General features: G+C 32.4%; 1 long non-coding RNA gene across 1 annotated transcript in view; it reads right to left on the minus strand.

The window, feature by feature from the left end:
* Nucleotides 1–4744, minus strand: part of LOC106467553 — a 20284-nt gene extending 15540 nt beyond the window's left edge. The window contains exon 1 of the long non-coding RNA XR_001291340.2: nucleotides 4602–4744. This is a non-coding gene — a long non-coding RNA (uncharacterized LOC106467553). The remainder of the gene's footprint in view (nucleotides 1–4601) is intronic.
* Between the last annotated feature and the right edge of the window lie 7195 nt (nucleotides 4745–11939).

The raw sequence follows: 11939 nt of genomic DNA on the forward strand, positions 1-11939 counted from the left end.
TTATAAAACTACTATTTATATGAACTAAGGTTTACAACAACTAAGATTTATAAAACTACTATTTATATGAACTAAGGTTTACAACAACTAAGATTTATAAAACTACTATTTATATGAACTAAGGTTTACATCAACTAAGATTTATAAAAACTACTATTTATATCAACTAAGGTTTACAACAACTAAGATTTATAAAACTACTATTTATATCAACTTAGGTTTACAACAACTAAGATTTATAAAACTACTATTTATATGAACTAAGGTTTACAACAACTAAGATTTATAAAAACTACTATTTATACCAACTAAGGTTTATAACTACTATTTATATGAACTAAGGTTTACAACAACTAAGAATTATAACTACTATTTATATGAACTAAGGTTTACAACAACTAAGATTTATAAAAACTACTATTTATAACAACTACGGCTTACAACAACTAAGATTTATAAAAACTACTATTTATATCGACTAAGGTTACCACAACTAAGATTTATAATAACTACTATTTATAGCAACTACGGTTTACAACAACTACTAGTTATAACAAGTAAGGTTTACAACAACTAAGATTTATAATAGCTGCTACTTATAGCAACTACTATGTATAAAAACAACAACTATTTATTAAATCTATAGTATGTAACAACCACTTTGATAATAATTATTTTTTGTCACAACTGCTACTTATAGCAACTACTGTTTACAATAACTACTATTTATTAAATCTATAGTTTGTAACAACCACTTTTATAATAATTATGGTTTATCACAACTTCCATTTATAACTACTACGGTTTACAACAACTACTGTTTAGAAGAACTACTGATTAACAAAAGGTAAATACTTTGAAGATACTCATGTTTGTTGTTTGAAAATCATCTTTCCTGCAACAATAGTACGAACTTTCAATGTAAGTGTAATGATAAATGTGGAAAGCTTGAATCAGATTTTACGTAGGAAGTATATCATCTATAATTTTCTAGTAATAAGATGAAATCTGAATAACTAATTCTATGTTTCACATAGAGAATAAACTACGACCAACAGGAATAATCTTGTTGGTAAATTATCTTGTTGTTTTCTGTACGGTTTTAAACAGAACCTCCAATAAGGATTTCACAAAGTTGCAAAATCGCCTTTCGTTAGAATTCCCCCCCCCCCACACTGTGTTACGACTGTTATCTTGCCAGTTCCCTATCAGATTTGTTGTAGAATTACGCAACATTCAGTAAATCCTGTTCCTGATAAAAAATCTCAAACATACCTTTCCCCTGGCTGCTGATTACAAACCATCTAGCAGGAAAACGTTATATTATGAATACTAGTATTAACAACTTGAAGTGAGATATCCACCATCAAATACTTAGCCTTTTGCAGATTATGTAGATCACATCTGCATGTATTCACACAATTTGCAAGAGTTGAGACACAAAGCTTAAGTTGGGTTTAAAAGCGACGAACACCAGTCTTCTAGCTTTTGTATACTATTTGTTTGAGTATCATAGAGTTATGGAAAGGTCTGGACCAGGTCTGAGTGGGTTTTTATGTTGTAACTATTGTGTGTTTTATTATTATTTTTTTCAATTTGATTACTGGGCTACCGGTATTCTAAATATTAGTGTTCTGGTATGTATTTTATATTCGTTTATATCTGCTTTTACACTTTTAATACAGGTGTACTAGTCTTGAAAATATTCTAATGTTATTAAAAAATTCCTCCTTTTTCAGATACTTTAGTTTAACTCCATCAGGTATTGTTTACAGAAATACAAATGTATATAAACACAGAATGTATGGGAGACAGCATCCTCGATAGTGTTTAAACAATACCTTATTGAGAATTATTCAAATTGTGTACTTCTATAATAAATGTTGTTAAGGTGCTCGCCAAATTTCGTATATAAAATGTATGCATCTTTTTAATGTTTAAGCTTCTAAATAACGGAAAGTAATATCATGACGTCATTTTGGTCCGTTTCTAAACTTCCTCTTGCCTCACATGTACGCAATGTTTTGTAATGTTGACAAAGTGGGTGTAGTGAAGATGTGTGATGATAATAAAGTTCGTAACCAGCTTGTTTTGACGTTCTGTTTATACACTTACCTTGAAGTCTGATATCGCAATGCACCTGTAATGAAACGTACAACTGGCATGTGCTTAACTGTCAGGTAAAATCGTGCTTTTTTTTAAAAGTTAAATAAAAATAACAATGATGCAGTTGCTTTTGTGGGCGAATTTTATCTGGCTTAAAATACAAATAATCATTAGTTACTTTTTTATTTTAAGAATAAAATATAGCTAAATTAAAAACAAAAATTAAATAGAACGTTTCTAAGTTATGGCAGAGGATGCCAGGCAAAACAGGCGTGTCCTTGTGAGTAAAATGTGTAAAAAAACAACCTGTTACACGTATTTATATTTTGTATTTATGGCAAACTGTTAAGTCTATCTGCCGCTGTCCTTAGTTTTGAACTACTGGCTATAGGAAAAGCTAGTCAGCAGCATCCTATCATCCACTATCTCTAATAAGAGATTGATACTCACGCTTTTAAAGCATCCACAGCATAAAGTTCGATGATTATTTTGTGGCGTCACGCGAATTCGAACCCGGATCACCAGCTCCGAAGTCAGAGCTCTTTCAAAGAGAACCTGTGCTAGTTTGTTACTTAGTATAATAAAACATAATATATATACATATGTGTGTGTGTGTAATAATTTATAGCGTGGCCCACTGGTTTATGTGTTAGACTGTGAATCCCTAAGGGTCCATGTTTCCCGCTCTGATGCCGATTTCGCAAAATCGTTCTCCGTACGTGGGGGCCAAGGATGCATTATAAGTGTGGCAATCAAATCCTAGTTAGTGTTGGGTGCTGTTGACTATGTGCCTTAATCTTAGGCTATCAATTCAAATTAATTAGAAGCGGCTAGCCCAAGTAGCTGTTGTTTAGCTTTGCCCAAATATCTGAACCCAACAAATAATTTCTCTTTAGTGATCAAGACTCATTTTTTAAAAATTATTTCTGAATATTATTAAAGGTTTAAGGTGGTTAAATCTGTAATTACAGAAAAGTGTGTCAGATACAACTTTAAGCAATTGAGCTAACACAATTTATAGCATATTTCATTTGCCTAGTCCATTGTCTGAGAAGCTTAGTACCCGATATTTATCTGTCTTACCCACTGTCTGACACGTTTAGTATCCGATTTTTATCTGCCTTATATACTGTCTGACACGTTTAGTACCCGATCTTTACCCATCTTATCCATTGTCTGACACACTTAGTAGCCGATATTTACCTGCCTTATCCACTGTCTGACACGTTTAGTACCCGATCTTTACCTATCTTATCCATTGTCTGACACACTTAGTACCCGATCTTTACCTGTCTTATCCATTGTCTGACACGTTTAGTACCTGAACTTTACCTGCCTTATTCACTGTGTGGCACACTTAGAACCCGATCTTTACTTGCTTTATCCATTGTCTGACACACTTAGTACCCGATATTTACTTGTCTTATCCACTGTTTGACACACTTAGTACCCGATCTTTACATATCTTACCCACTGTCTGACACGTTTAGAAACCGATCTTTACATGCCTTATCCATTTTCCGACACACTTAGTATCCGATCTTTACTTGCCTTATTCACTGTGTGGCACACGTAGTACCCGATCTTTACCTGCCTTATCCATTGTCTGACACGCTTAGTACCCGATCTTTGAGTAATTCTATATTGAGTATCCGTTATAAATTTGTTCTAATTTCAATTTATCTAGAAAAACGTATATATGTTTGAAAGACAAGACAATATCTATACTAAATTAGGAAAAAAAGACAGACGATATATGCAGACCAACGATAATTCTGAATTTTTATAACACGTCCAGGAAAAAAAAAACTACCAGCGAGCTAAAGTGACTTGTTCGCCTATTGTTTCATGTGTCAGTGCTTTTCTATAAATCTTGGGTATAGTTGATAGTGAACTGAACCCCCCACCCCTTCTACCACACCCACACACAGTTATATTATATATATATATATATATATATATCAATGTAGTTCTGTTTGAAGCAAACTTAAATAGTCCAAGCTTAATCGTGGTTGCGTTATAAAAGTGGCATTCAACCCAATACCCAGTTAAGAGTAGCCGCCTAAAGAGGCAGGTGCTGTGGCATGGTTGCGTTCTTTTCAGTCGAGAGTTCACAATTAGAGACGGCTCTTCTTGAGCCATAGGGTCTCAAATATTTAGTCCATTATACACATAAGAAAGACGTCGTTAGGTCAACAGACAAAGCAAACTTAAACCTTTGAATTTTATTACATATATTAAAAACTCAGTTTTTGAAATTTACAACTAAAAATTCAGTGCTCAGCTTACCGACTAAAATCCAGGTTTATATAATAATGTTTCCTGTTAATAAGTCTTTAAAACGTGTTAAAATGAAAAGCAAAAATTCTTCGCAATTAGTGAGCAATATACAACACTTTATATATATATATATATATATCTTGTTTGCGTTTTCAGATATTCATATATATTCATTTATTAATAAACAATTCAAAATTTATGAAAGAAAAACTTACCGCTTAATTACGACTAAGAAAGATTAATACTGTAACACACTGTTCTCACGAATGTTTTAAAGCAGGAAAATATAAAACTCGAGAACTTTGACTCGTACACCGCTGTCTACTGATATTGTCGCTAAGGTTACGCACGTTCTTTTTCTACTGGGAAACCAACCAGCATTACCAGCACGTGGTTCAGTGACGCATTTCAACGTAACGCGCCGAATACAAAAGTAAACGTTTATTGGTTAAAGCCAATAAAACGGCAAGAATTTCCTTGTTGTTGAGAAATAAAGAAACATGAATTTCATCCTTTGACTTCCGGTGTCTTTAGAAATAAATTTCTTGGTTGTTTCTTGGTAAATTAGTGGAAAGTTTCAAAGAATCTGACTAACTGGGCAATATTCGTGGAAAACAGTAGAGTGTAAGTGAATATAACAACACACAAATAAAAGAGAATGCTTCAGACAAATCTATAAAAATTCTTACTTAAAAAAGTAAAATTCAAAGTATCTATTCTTCCATACTTTGTTAGTGTTCTCGTGTTTGTTTGTAATTAAGCGCAAAGCTACACAATGGGCTCTGCCCACTGCGGGTATCGAAACCCGGATTCTAGCGCTGTAAGTCCGCAGACATACCGCTGTGCCACTGGGTGGCCTCGTGTTTGTAAACCACGCTAACGTAGTTAGTATAAAATGCACTTCTTCTGTCTTTAAATTCAAAGCCAAAAGTCTATATAAAAGTGGAAATGTGCCCTATTTCAAGGGGCTTTTTGTTATTCCGTTCTCGGATATTACTCCTAAAACAAGATAGCCCTTATACACCGTCGGGCAATTTCTAGTTACCATACAAAACTTACACTAATCGAGCCAGCCAGCTCCGGGTGATGGATGTTAAAACGCACGCAAACACATAATAGATCATCTTTATATTGAAATTAACTTCAATTGCTAATATATAAAAATATCATTGCTTGCACACTTTTTCTGCTATTATAATTTTAGAATTTTCAACACTCAAAACTCTTAACTAGAATGGATTCAACATCAATTAAAGGATAAAATGATGCGACAAGGATACTCAGATACATTAGTTAATGGACACCTGTCAGAAGATAGGAAAGCTTGATATTAAATCAGATAAACTTATATTCAATGATAATTATAACTTACAACCACATTACTTCACCAATTTGCAGGTTTCGCCAGTATTAGGTTTAGAACTTTAGAAATCTGGCTAATTATTCTGCAGTTCAGTCTATTGAATGACAACATCATCCAATGTCTTATAAATACTTCAGTTACAATGATTTAAAACGAAGGCAAAATTGTTATTTAACGAAGTAATGACATTGAACTTTCATTATGAACTTTCTGATTGTGTATTTCCAAGGCATGTTCCATATTGTTCCGTTACACTGAGGGCTACAGAGGTTAATCGCACGTTATATGAACGATGTTTCAGGTCCCTACTACTTTTGGAGTTACTTCCTCCGTCATCGATCGTACTCAGTTCAATGACATGAATACACGCCATGACTGACACCACAACTTCCACTGTGACATGCTTTTGTGAAAGACGGCGAAGTAAATCTTAGACATGATTTTTTCATCCTTCCTCTGTACTTAGACTTCGATTTACAAGACCATTTTGAAACAGAACAAAAGCAAAATGTTCATTGGTTTGTGGTTGAATAGGATTGCTGTGGTGCTTCTAAGGACTTGACAGGTACTTGGTTGAATATGATTGCTGTGATTCTAATCCATTGGTGCTGCTTCTAAGGACTTGACAGGTACTTGGTTGAATATGATTGCTGTGATTCTAATCCATTGGTGCTGCTTCTAAGGACTTGACAGGTACTTGGTTGAATATGATTGCTGTGATTCTAATCCATTGGTGCTGCTTCTAAGGACTTGACAGGTACTTGGTTGAATATGATTGCTGTGATTCTAATCCATTGGTACTGCTTCTAGGGACTTTACAGATACGTAATTCCAGTTTCATCGGCTTTAATTCTTATGATAACAGTTGCTGAATTTGAGACGCAGCTGGAAGCTTGTGAACTCTTGGTTCGTCAGCCTTCGTAGCTTTAAATCCTAGGTATTATAGATATTAGTAAATATGCCAGCTTTTTCACCACAGTTTTATGGGTAGAAGGGTTTCTTTTGTAACCCTTTGGACATTTTTTTTTTGCTCCCATGGAGAACATCGAAAGCCCCCCCCTGTCTTTAAAGTGTCAAGTGTTTTGAGCTAAATCATTAAATAATATCACTGAATGAATAAATGCCCTTCGAAAGGACTGAAACTGACGTCTCAGGCTAAAATTTTTTTTCTGGCGATACCGCACTGTCGAATAGTCCGGAATCTTCAGTAACTAAATATATAGATGCTAAATATGTCGTCCATATTACTGTAGCTCATGTTTGCGGAAATTCGCTATTGAATTAGAACACTTAAATTTATATACTTATCGTCGACTCGAGAGACAAATCAATAAACATTTGTAAATAATAAACTCATATGAGTTTTCGCATCTTTTATTCATGTACACATAAATTAACAAAAAACTACCTTATTCACCATCATACTGTATTAGAAATAAGTATGAAAACAGTGGGGGAGAGGAAATAAAGTGAAAATACTATAGGAATACCACCCTTTTGTCGTGTGTAAATGAGCTGCGCTAGAGTATAGTCACAATTTGATAGCTTAAACTGTTATCAATCAGAAAGTACAATGATATAATTACCTATAAAAGTACAGGAAGTCATACTATACCCAGTAATACTAATGTTTCTAGTAATGGTTCCCAGGATTTAAATATCATACGAGAATACTTGGAAATCAAAGTTTTGTCTGGTCAAGGATATGTCAGGGGAAAAATAGTAGTAAGACTCAATGTTTCAGAAGGAACTGTATGTAAGAATAGGGTACGAGAAACTGTCACTGCTAACGATGAAAGTGGTTGAGGTAGAGTATCTTAAAGTACTCTGTTTATAACATAAACTGTGGTTGAGTACGGCTTTTTCCAAAGACCTTGCTGTCAAACCAGGTGTAAATGTAACTTCAAGAACAATAAAATACATATTAGTAAGAAGTGATCTTGTGTAGCTGCTAGAACACTGCTGCTAATAAGAAGTAACCAAACCAAAAGGTTAAAATGAGTATCGGAACACAAACAGCTGAATAAAGATAGAGTCACGAGCTCTTTACGGATGAATCGAAGTTCTAATTTGTCGGTATCAATCAACAGCAGTTTATTCTACGACAGAGAGGAGAATGGTATCATAGACAATGTACACTGTCTACAGTGAAGCACGATGAAGGATCAGTACAAGTTTGGGGCTGCATATTTGCCAATTGTGATCTGGATATATCTGACTGTTGACAAATATATCCCATATTCTGATCCATCATCCCATAAGTTAAGCTGTGGTGAAATGATATATTCGTAACAAAGAGACCGATGTAATACTCACAACCAGAGCTTGGCCCACACAAAGTCTCAATACGAACATTCTTGGGATGAATTATGTGAAGCAATAAAGAACATTTGAAACAATGTCATTCAACAGCACACTCATAAACTGTATGGCAGCATAATAATAAACATAATAATGTTTATACTTTTAATCAATTCAATACCCACTTAAATAAATAAATACAGTTAAGAACCACAACCTGTTTTTGTTTAAAAAATAAATATCCTTTAGATTATAAACTGATCCACAGTCTCAATATGTGAGGTACCGAATTCTGTATTTATTTCGTTATGGTTTTGTTTACTTTTCATTTATTATTCCTTCTATTGTGTAGTTAAGCTGTAAATCTTTGTTACATTTAAGCGCTAACTCACCTTCAAACTGATAACGTTGATCTTATATGTGTTTGAATTATAAGATTGACACCAGTTGCTCCTAGCGGTGACGTACAGATATTATTAATATTGCAAAAGAGTATGTAAGTCTATGGTCATATGAAATATAATTTTGTGATCTAACTACTGAATAAAAACCCTATTATAAACTTCGATAAGTTAGATCATGAGATATAGCTGACAGGTATTGTTGTTGTTGATCATTACTCCATGTTGTCAATGATTTTGTAGTTTGGTAAAAAGGGAATTTTGTTATTTTAGAGTAGGTTTTGTTTTTCTTTTGGCTCTTTCTTTTGCTAATTATTTTTATTTATTGAAATATTCACCCTGATAGTTATTGTTTATTGTTCTTTGTTAATACTAAGTCCTAGCTAGGCACATACTTATTAACTGTGTTTTAGGGAAATATAAACTTTGTATTCTAGTTGTTCGAAAGTTTTAATTTTTTACTTCTGTTGGTATTCGTTTAATAAATTCGTATTTTGTTTCAATCCTGGTTGTAGCGGCTGTTTATTTGTGCTTTAGTTCGTTAGAAATACACTCGACATGTTTTAACACTCTTTATCTCATCATCTTCAAAAACAGGTTGGGATTTTTAACTATTTAGTTATGCATGATTTTACACAATAATTTTATCAACATCTCATTATCGTCACTTGTTTGTGATACCTGTATATTTATCATACTTATTTCCATTACTGTATTTATACCAATGTATGTACGACTATGTAATGGCTGAAATTAATTCTTTCATGCCTGGAAAAGTTTCATAACAATTAAAAAAATACTCATTTTGTTATTTACGTTATATCACGTTTGAGTGCTAAACAATAATTTAATTAACAAATTGTTAAATACTCTTATTTTTTATTAGATAAATTCATAAGTTGGAGAAATAAATTATTGTCAACCATGTGAGACATATTAGATGGATTTTAATTACTTATAATAACGAGTAATTTTAAACGTTTCGCAATATTTAAATGGTTACTTTTTTATGTGGCTCACCCTTTCTCTAGTTTTTGTTTTAATGTAATAGTAGTTATTCTTAAGAACTTAATTTTATTGCAATTATATGTCTTAGTCTCCATGGTTTAAAAAGTTTTTCAGTGTCTATAATCAATGGAATTTATTTCTTGAATCAGATTTTATGTACAGAAATTATTGACTCATTTTTTTTGTCCGTAAGATTTTGACATTCAATTATTTGATCATAAAAAAAATTACATTTTAATAAAATAGAATGGAAATTCTGTGCCAATTTTATGGTCTTTATTTTTATATAGAATATTGTAACTGTTAAAAACTGCTTGTGATTGACTATTAATCTCGCTGTAAGTTGAAGTATTCTTTTAGAGTTTATACCTTCGCTGCAATTACGTAAGTCTAAATGTGGCATTTACAAATGAACGAACCAAAATTGTCTCCCTAATATGTTTATGAATGTTACTATTATGGTGATTCATTATATGTGTGTGTGTGTTAGCATACCTCACCAAGAGTTGGCTGGTTCGATTACAATAGCGTTTTATATGATAACTGGATACTGTCTGACGATGTATAAGGTAGTTTTGTTTAGGATTTTTTTTCGAGAAGCGGAATAAACATCCTGAAGTAGAACATATTTCCACATTTTTATAGACTTATGGCTTTTAATTTAAAGACACGCGTACTTAATCAGTTAATTGAGTCAATTATTATATTACTCAAATCAGGGTATGCAACTAGCATCTAATGAGCTATTAGATATTCAAAAGAAAAGAAAGAAGGAAGGGGAACATTATCTAACATTGTTCTTTATACAATTTCCATTTCCTTAACGAGTACCCTCTGCTAATTGATATAAAGTTCATATATATTATAAAAATCTTTGTAGTGCTGCCATCTACTAACTGGAAAAGAGCCAACTCAAACGTATTATAAACTAAGTATAGCTATTTTGTCATGTGTTTATTTTAGTACTTCCAGAGGTTATTAATAATAAAGCTTCAATAAATAAAAAAATATTTACTCGACGTTTTTCAAAAATCAATCCCAATACGAGAAGTAAAATAAAACGGTTATTTACTTAAGATTTTATAGACTAGTAGAATTTAAAACGGCCACAGAAGAACAACTCTCGTTATCCACGATAGTAGCTTAATTTTTAAATTTAAATTTAAAAATGAAATCAAATTTCATAACGGAATTTTATTAATATTGTAGTCATTTTATGAAGGTGTTATTTAAAAAAACATCCATTTTGTTATTGATTTGTTTCCTTTACATATAATAAAAAAGTTATGGTTTCAGTTTCCGAGATATAAGCATTTTTTAAAATAAAACTATGACTCTAAAGTTCTATAAAAAATGAATAAAAAGAGAGTGGGCCAACATCTTTATTCATTTAATGACGCCAAAATTTAAGTATTTTTTAAACTGTTTATTGATTCAATTTTAATAATAAAAAACGTTTTTTATCTCCAATGCTTATCCCGTTTCCAAAGATACAAACAAACTGTTGTATACTAAACTGGTTTTGACCAACAAAGAGCAACAGATTCTTGTCACAGTGAATGCATTCTTATTAGTTTGGTTTATATTTATTCAACTGAATACATACTTAGAGATACTCATAGAACAAATCAGATGCGCACCAAAGTGCATTTCCACAGATAAAAAGGCTTACTTAACCATAGCCAAATACCTTAAACTTCAAACTGGCTAAGCTTTCATTACAAAATTTTGAACATATTCATAATCAAAAAACAGAGCACAGTTAGTTTTAATTAAGAATCTGATTTTTGTCATTCACTAGCCCCAAGTGATAGAAACATATCTTACAAGTTGAGACTAGATGCGTTACATTTGTTTTTATACAATAAATTTGTTAATCTTACCAATCGTATAGAATAGACGCATTATTACGGAGGCACTTGATTCGGTCTACCTGTGGTGCCACAAATTGTTCGCTGCTGTTTGTTTGTTTGTTGTTTGGAGTTAAGCACAAAGCTACACAATGGGGTATTTGTGCTCTGCCTACCTCGGGTATCGAAACCTAGTTGTAAGTCCGCAGACATACCGCTGTGCCACTGGGGAGCCTATTGTACATATTAAGTTATAATAGTAAACATATAATTTTGATCAGCAGATAGCATCTTCATTATAAAATATTAAAGCTTGAGATTTCTTTACAAGTTGTGAAAGAATTATACTTGTGCACACAAAGCCCAAACAGAGTTTTGAACATTCTCTTTCAGATTAACTCACAATCAAATAATTGTTTAAAATACTGGTTGATTTTCTATAAAGCTGTTTATATCTATTTAGTTTTATTTTGAGATCCGAAAGAAAACAAACATCTTTTATTGCATGTATACAAACACATGTACAGTTCAAGTTCCTGCTTTAAAAATCAAACATTTACTCACAAATTAATGTTAGCAGCAAGTCACACGAGTAACGAGCTATGACACTTCAATATTCGCATCTTCCAC

This window comes from Limulus polyphemus, unplaced genomic scaffold (assembly GCF_000517525.1).
Source record: "Limulus polyphemus unplaced genomic scaffold, Limulus_polyphemus-2.1.2 Scaffold81, whole genome shotgun sequence".
In the NCBI taxonomy this organism is placed as follows: Eukaryota; Metazoa; Arthropoda; class Merostomata; order Xiphosura; family Limulidae; genus Limulus; species Limulus polyphemus.